Source organism: Dipodomys spectabilis, unplaced genomic scaffold, assembly GCF_019054845.1.
Source record: "Dipodomys spectabilis isolate Male_0828 unplaced genomic scaffold, ASM1905484v1 ptg000043l, whole genome shotgun sequence".
NCBI classification, from domain to species: Eukaryota; Metazoa; Chordata; class Mammalia; order Rodentia; family Heteromyidae; genus Dipodomys; species Dipodomys spectabilis.
The window spans coordinates 14,096,435-14,103,806 of NW_024870720.1; the positions used below are offsets into that span (position 1 = coordinate 14,096,435).

A 7,372-nucleotide genomic window follows, 5' to 3' on the forward strand; every position below is an offset into this window, starting at 1 on the left:
AGGTGTGACTCCAGGCAGGATCCAAAGAGTTTTACACAAAGTCTTCTCTGGGTTTTATGAGGGAGTCTTTACCAGCTTTACCAGGCAGTGTGTCAGTGTGTGTGTGTGTGTGTGTGTGTGTGTGTGTGTGTGATTGTAAGAGTGGACTGGATTTGGGCCTCTGCACCATATGGAGGCGTCCTTTACCAGCTTTACCAGGCCGTGGGGCGGGGGGGGGGGGGGGGTGCGTTTTGGATTAGGGCTTCTGCACCAAACACATCCCAGAGAAACTTCGCCTTTGGCCAGTTGCGTGGAAACATGGGTCACTTCATTCAAGAACGGTGACACACTTGCGCTTAGAACTCAGGCTGATGCTCTCCAAACAAGTTTGAGACAAAATCCTGGGGTGCAAGTTCCCTCCAGGTTGGGGTTCTGGCACCGGGGCTGCGGCCCCGCCCGGAGCCGTCTGCACGGTGGCGGCGGGTCGGCCTGGGCAGGAGAAGCCCGGGGGCCACGCAGCACCCTCGGCGCGGCCCGGCACAGCCGCCCACCCCGTCCCTGGCCGCCGTGGGCTGCTCTACCCCCTCGTCTGGCCGCAAAGCTCCGGATGGGCAGAGCTAGGGATGCGGGGCGAGCCAGACCTACCGCAGGCGGACTGGGCACCGTGCCTGCTGGAAGCCAGCAGCCACTGACACTCGGTGGCCATCCCCTGGGGTGGCTAGGGACGCGCGCACTTTAAGGCGACCAGAAAAGTAACTTCGAGCCATTAGAGCCACAAGCGAACAGCCAATCGTCGAGCAGTCTCAGGGCGGGGGCGGGACGCGGAGGAGGACGGCGGAGCCAGCAGCCAATCCCCAGGAACATCCTGGAGTGGGTGGGCCACTAACCGGCCAGCCAATCACCAGGAAGATTCTGGGCAGGGCCTAAACGGAGAGGCGGGCAGCCAATCCCGGAGAAGTCCCGGGGCGGGGCGGGATGGGGCAGGCTTGACCATTGGGTAATAGTTCAGCCCGCTCGCGTCCATCAGCCCACCGGGATAGTTTGATCTCTGGCTGTGGCGGGGAAAAGGCAACTTGTTTGCAGTGTCTTCCTCGGAGCCTCAGGAATCGCTGCCAGGAGGACTGGATTCCTGCGGCTCCTCCTCAGTCCTTGGCGCTGGTGTATCTGGTTCTCGAGCCAGCGCGCCTCGCGCTGGAAGACGTTGGCTTCCACTCTCCTCAGCGGCGCCTAGACGCATCCTGGGCTGCTGTTTCTTACGCCACGTTGTTATCACTTAGGTAATAAGCACCGGTTCCCCGAAGGCCATCGACCTGTGTACAACCTTCCATCCCTTAAGTGGACCAAAGGGTTTTCTGACACCGAGATTGTAGTGGAGATGAGAAAAATCAAGATGAAGGTACAAAATATGTCTTACTGTGATCAGTGCTTAAAGAGGGAAAAAAGTATTGCAACTGGAAAAATGAAAACGAGTAAATTACCTTCTCTGTGAACAAATAAATGTTCTTTCTAACACTAAGAAACAAAACAACCCATCTTGGCTGGTGTTGCTGCGCTGCTTTGAGACGTATATTTCACGGCATAAATGAGTAAACACCACACACGTCTCTTCCAAGAATGATGGCTCCTGCACACCAGAGGAGGGCTCTGTTTGGGTCTCTAATAATGCACACAAGAGACAGGTGGACAGGGTAGGACTCATGCCCCACAGCCCTAGTCATTAAGCAGAGGAAACTCCTAAAGAAGACTGTCCTGAAATGGAAACGAGTATCCTTCCTTCCTTCCTTCCTTCCTTCTTTCTTTCTTTCTTTCTTTCTTTCTTTCTTTCTTTCTTTCTTTCTTTCTTTCTTTCTTTCTTTCTTTCTTTCTTTCTTTCTTTTTGTTCTGTTTGTTTATATGTCTTAGGGGGTGTAAGGGGAGGAAATGGACAGAAATGGACAAAGGATAAACAAATGTAGCAATGGTACTAACTGGACATTGGGTGGGGGATGGGAGAGAAAAGCCAAGAGAGTGAGGGAAGGGGTGGTATGTCCAAAAAGAAATGTTCTCTTTACCTGACTTTTGTAACTGTAACCCCTCTGTACATCACCTTTATAATAACAATTAATTTTTTTTAAAGAGAAGACTGTCCTGGATGGGCTGCTGAGCTCCAAATTCCTTAGTTTCCCCTTCAGCCCACCTGTGAATGGGCCTGCAGCTTGCTTAGCTCATCCTACTCTTCTGCCAGCTGGAGGGGGTACCCCAACTCCCTAGTCACACCACCCTAGGCTATTGTTTTCTGTCTCTAGTTTCTCCATTGATGTCCTCTATCTTCACTCTTATGTATGGTTCAAGACATGGGTTTAACCACTACTATTATTCTTTCCTATGTTCACTCTCCACTCCTCCTCTTTCCCACCCCTTTACTTCCTCTATAGATCTGTCTTTAAGCACTTTACATGCACATGGGTGGTGAACACATCCATTAACTGAAATATAGTAACATTGTTCTCAACACAAGCTACTCTGGGAAATCCTCCATGGTACATGTTTCTATAGACATAGTTGATACTGTCCAGGTGTATGGACTTATTTTCTTCTCCAACTAGAGAATTAAAAGACAAGAACATGTTTAAAGCTGACAGAACATGTTTATTTGAAAGCAAAAGGAAAGCAGTGGAGATATACTGAAAAGGGGACTCTCCCTCAAAAAAAGATGAATCCAATGAAGTCCTCTCAGAGAGTGGCCACTGTAGGACAGGGCTCCTCCAATATCTGATTGCTTGACGGTTTGTATGTAAGCTTCCCTGGGTCTTTTCATTTGTTCAACAGACACTTAGAGCATTATGGAAAGACGTGTTTGAGAGAGAACCTAAAGCATTATGGGAAGGAGAAGTGCCATGTTAGGCTACATGTTATCTCTCTCTTTTTTTTTTTGTCCGGTCGTGGGGCCTGAACTCTAGGCCTGGGCGCTATCCCTCAGCTCTTCAGCTCAAGGCTAGCGCTCTACCACTTGAGCCACAGCGCCACTTCCGGCTTTTTTCTTTTTGCTTATGTGGTGCTGAGGAATCAAACCCAGGGCCTCAGGCATGCAAGGCAAGCGCTCTACCACTGAGCCACCTTCTCAGCCCCTACATGTTATCTCTTACATGTTATGTTTACCATTTTTTATCCCTAACTATCTGAGAAGTCCCAGCTCTCTCTTCCTTTTTTGACGTACATACATCATACTGACCTCCCCATTTATCACTATGCCAATTGCACTGACTTGTCTTTTTTCCTCCCTGTCTTGTCCTTGAAAATTAAGTTCATAATTGCGGGGGGGGGGGGGGTAGAGGGAGGATGGGAAGGGATGGGAAGGGGAAACAAAGGAGGAGGCTACAATGCTTGATAAGAAATGTACTCATGATCTTGCTCATGTACTTGTAACCCCTCTGTACAGTATTTTCACAATAAAAAAAAAAAGAAAAAAAATTAAGTTCATATCCCCCACCTCCACCCCAAGCTGTTTTCACTTTGTAAAATGGAGTAAGGTCAGAGATGAGAGGAATAGTGATTAAAGTGACTGCCCGTTCTTTGGAAGTGGTGGCTCTGTGTTGGGATGTGCTTATTGATGTATGGAATAAATACGTATGGTACTGTATGCCAAAACAATGTAAATAGACTTGAGACTTAAATGGACCATGAGACAAAAGTCTAAAGCATTGACCCTGAAAATGTCTAATCTAGTGGACAAAATTGACATTAATACTTGAATCATGCAGATGAAAAGCTACCACTCAGGAATAGTAAAAATGGTCACCAGGGGTCCCTTTAGATTGAGGGAAGGTGGTAAAGCAGAAAACTGAGTCTGAATCTATGAAGCAAAGGAGAGGAGCCTGGATTCTAGATCCAGGTAGAGGCAAGAGTATGTATAGAACCAGCTCCAGGAAGTTCAGTGCATTCGCAGAAATGTGACTTCTTCACCAACAGCCAAGGGACAGATAGATGAGAGTACATGATAAGATATGACACAAACTAGGCTGTAGAGGGATTGTAGCTGGAGATGTGGGATATGGAATGTGCCTGGCCAGATAATCCATCTTAAAAATGCCCATAGATGATGCTTATTGATAATATATAAATTATATAAACAGATGTCAATAAGAAGTTGATTGCAAGACAAGCATATGTTCAAGTGAGCTAACCTTTATTGCACACTTATTAAATGCTCTGCAATCCTTTAGCTTGTCTACATAGAGCCTCTCACTGAATCTTCTACCCATTAATTCCACTCATCTATTCTACCCATTAGGCATAATTAACCACTTTGCACATGCTAATATTTTGTGAGAGTTGTTTAACTCTTCATCTAATAGTATAGACATGTGGTGAGCATACTAGGTATTCAAAACCCATCAATCAGGCTAACATCTTATGATTCCAGTTCCACACTACCACCTGCACACTTGTGGGCACAAGCACACACATTTAGGAAAATACACATCAGCAAGATGATTGACACAGGATGGCAGCATGGAATTCTCAATTTCTGTCACGTTGAAGGCGCTGTTCCTTAAAGATGACAGTGGGATAGGATTTGAAGTATTTTAAATCTAGAATTATATTAAGACAGTCCTGTTAGAAGTTGACCTGATGGTGCTAAATAATAGTTTTCTCTCTAACAGTCTTTGGTTAGGTTAGATTTCTTTATTCTTTTGAAAAATTTCTTAAAATTGCACATTACTCATATGTGTAGTATACAACGTACTGTACCAGACTACTATATGAATCATGTTGGTCAGTTACACTAATTAACAGAAGGCATGGACTGAAAGTACAGCTTAAATGAACTCTTTAATTCTGTTAAAGAAAATGACTGAAAAGGAATCTGCGACTTGGTTCTTCTGTGACAGGGTTTTAATGAGACTGCTTGCATAGAGTGCTGTTTTACATCAAAAAAAGGAACAAAAATACCTTGAGGTTCTATTTCTGGGTACACCACAGAACAAGATGGAACCTGTTCATTTTGTTTCTCACTGCAAAATGTAGGTGATGCTTTCAACCTTTTTAAATGAATAGCAGAATTAGCAAACATCACAAGTGACCGCGCCCCATTCTGTAACCACAAATGTATCTTTAGTGCTATATTTTCATGAGAAATGAAAATCTGCTAGATTTGTTTTTGTTTTCCTGGAAGAGTTAATATGAAGTTAAAACTTCAAAATCTGGAATATGCAGTTGACTGGCTACTCTTTAAAATCCTAGTTTCCAAATTTAAGCAAGAGGAAAATCAGGTAAAAATTTCAAGTAATAAAACAGTAAGGAAGAAATAAAAAATATTGTCTTCTAAAATGTGATTTATGGGCGGGGAAGATGGCTCAGTGGTAGAGTGCTAGTCTTGAAGGTATGATGCCCTGGGTTCAATTCCTCAGAACCACATAAGCACAAAAAGCCAGAAGGGGCACTGTGGCTCAAGTAGTAGAGAACTAGCCTTAAGCTGAAGAGCTAAGGGACAGCGCCCAGGCCCAGAGTTCAGGCCCCACAACCTCCCCCCCCCCACACACACACAAATAAAATAAAATGTGATCTATTTGTTTTTTCAGAAAGGCATTGTTTATTTTTAGTAAAATTAGTAAGATTATCTGGCATGCTTTATTAAATCATGTTGGATGAGGCTGGCATGCTAAGGAAAAAAATGGCAAAAGTAAATTGCTGGCTTTTCACTAGTGGCTCACATCTGTAATCCTGACTAATCAGGAAGCCAACCAACATTTGAGGATTACAGGTCAAAACCAGCCCGAATAGGAAAATCTGTGAGACTCTTATCTTCCATTAACCACCAAAAAAGCCCCAAGTGGAGCTTGTGATAAAGTAATAACCTATTTTTTGAGGCTTGAACTCAGCCTGAGCATTGTCCCTGAGCCCTTCAGCTCAAGGCTAGTACTTGAACTGCCATGATGTGCTTACTGCCTCATTAGAGGCCCAGAGATTGGAGCCAGTGGTTCTTGAATTAGAATCTTCTAAACCATGAACCCAAATAACCTGTGTATTCAGGGCGTGGGCACTGTCCCTGAGCTCTTTTGCTGAAGGCTAGTGCTCTACCACTCTAGCTCCACTTGCAGTTTTTGAGTGGTTAATTGGAGATAAGAGTTTCATGGAGACTTTTCTGCCAAAGCTGGCTTCAAACTATGATCCTCAGATCTCAGTCTCTTGAGTAACTAGGATTGCATGAGCCACTGGCGCCTGTCTACTCCTTTTTCTTTATGCTAATTGCCTCTGATAGTATATTACAGTGATGGGAAGCTGACTAAGATAGGGAGTATGTATGCTTAGAAAACTTTAAAGTTTTTGTCCTAGAAGGAAGATCACTACCACACTGGCCTCGTCCCTATATACCCTTATATAATACAGAAACACAAACGCCGAGCTCAGGTTTCTGGATGGAAACAATCAAGCATTAGTGTCAATTCTAAGCATTAGTGTCAATTCTAGACACTGAGTGCAGAGATGGTTTCAGCTTTCTGGGATATGAAGCCTAGGGAGCCCCTTCTCTATTAAATATAGTTCCTCTGATTTCTTGAAGCTTTTCACATAAGAAACTGCTCCAGTCGACCTATCTCCAACTACTTGTAGTCTTGTTTCCTCTCCCAGAGGAAAGGAAAGTACTCCTAGGTACTCACTTTCAGCCAGTTTTCACATCCCTTTTGCATTACTTCAGTAACAAACACTTGGTGAGCATCAACTGTGTCCTGGGAAGTGGATTATGTGCCTTGGATACAAAGATGATCAAAAAATGCTCCTAACTCTCAGCCAGCTCTGGAATGATGACCATGCAGTGAGTGATGCAGTCCAGGTAGCACTGGGCTTTATATAAGGGACACAGAACTGAGACATCACACTTCTCCATGATGGTTTCAGGTACAAGGGTACCTTCCCTCAGGTTGCTGTGTCTCAGGAAACTTTCTGTTTAGCAAGGTAGAACCAGCTATCTTGAACAAGCCCTAAATTCTGAACACAAGACTTTGTAGAGCTGAGCTCTTCTTGAGAAATGAGAAGAGTTAGATGTGGGCTCTAGAGAGGAAGCAAAATTCTGCAGATCCTTCAGTGAATGCCTGGCTGGTACATGATTGGGCTTAGAAGCACCATGAGGCCATCCTTGTAGTGGGGGCTTGCTGGCATTCTCTTACATGAAGTCTTAGAATCATGGTTAAGAGGGAGAAAAGGCTCTATTATTGAAAGTTCCTTATAACCCATCAAGAAAGTGTGTGTGTGTGTGTGTGTGTGCGTGTGTGTGTGTGTGTGTGTGTTCACTTCATCTCAGAGGGTGTTTGTGGTTTCCTGACAAGCTTCTATCATCATAAAGCCTGAGCTTGTGTAGACAAGTTGAGGAAAAATCCTGATTGACATTAATCTCAAACTATTGCCAGGAAGGTGT

General features: G+C 44.6%; 1 pseudogene; it reads right to left on the reverse strand.

The window, feature by feature from the left end:
- On the reverse strand, nt 1-88 carry LOC122106951 (annotated as a pseudogene).
- Between the last annotated feature and the right edge of the window lie 7,284 nt (nt 89-7,372).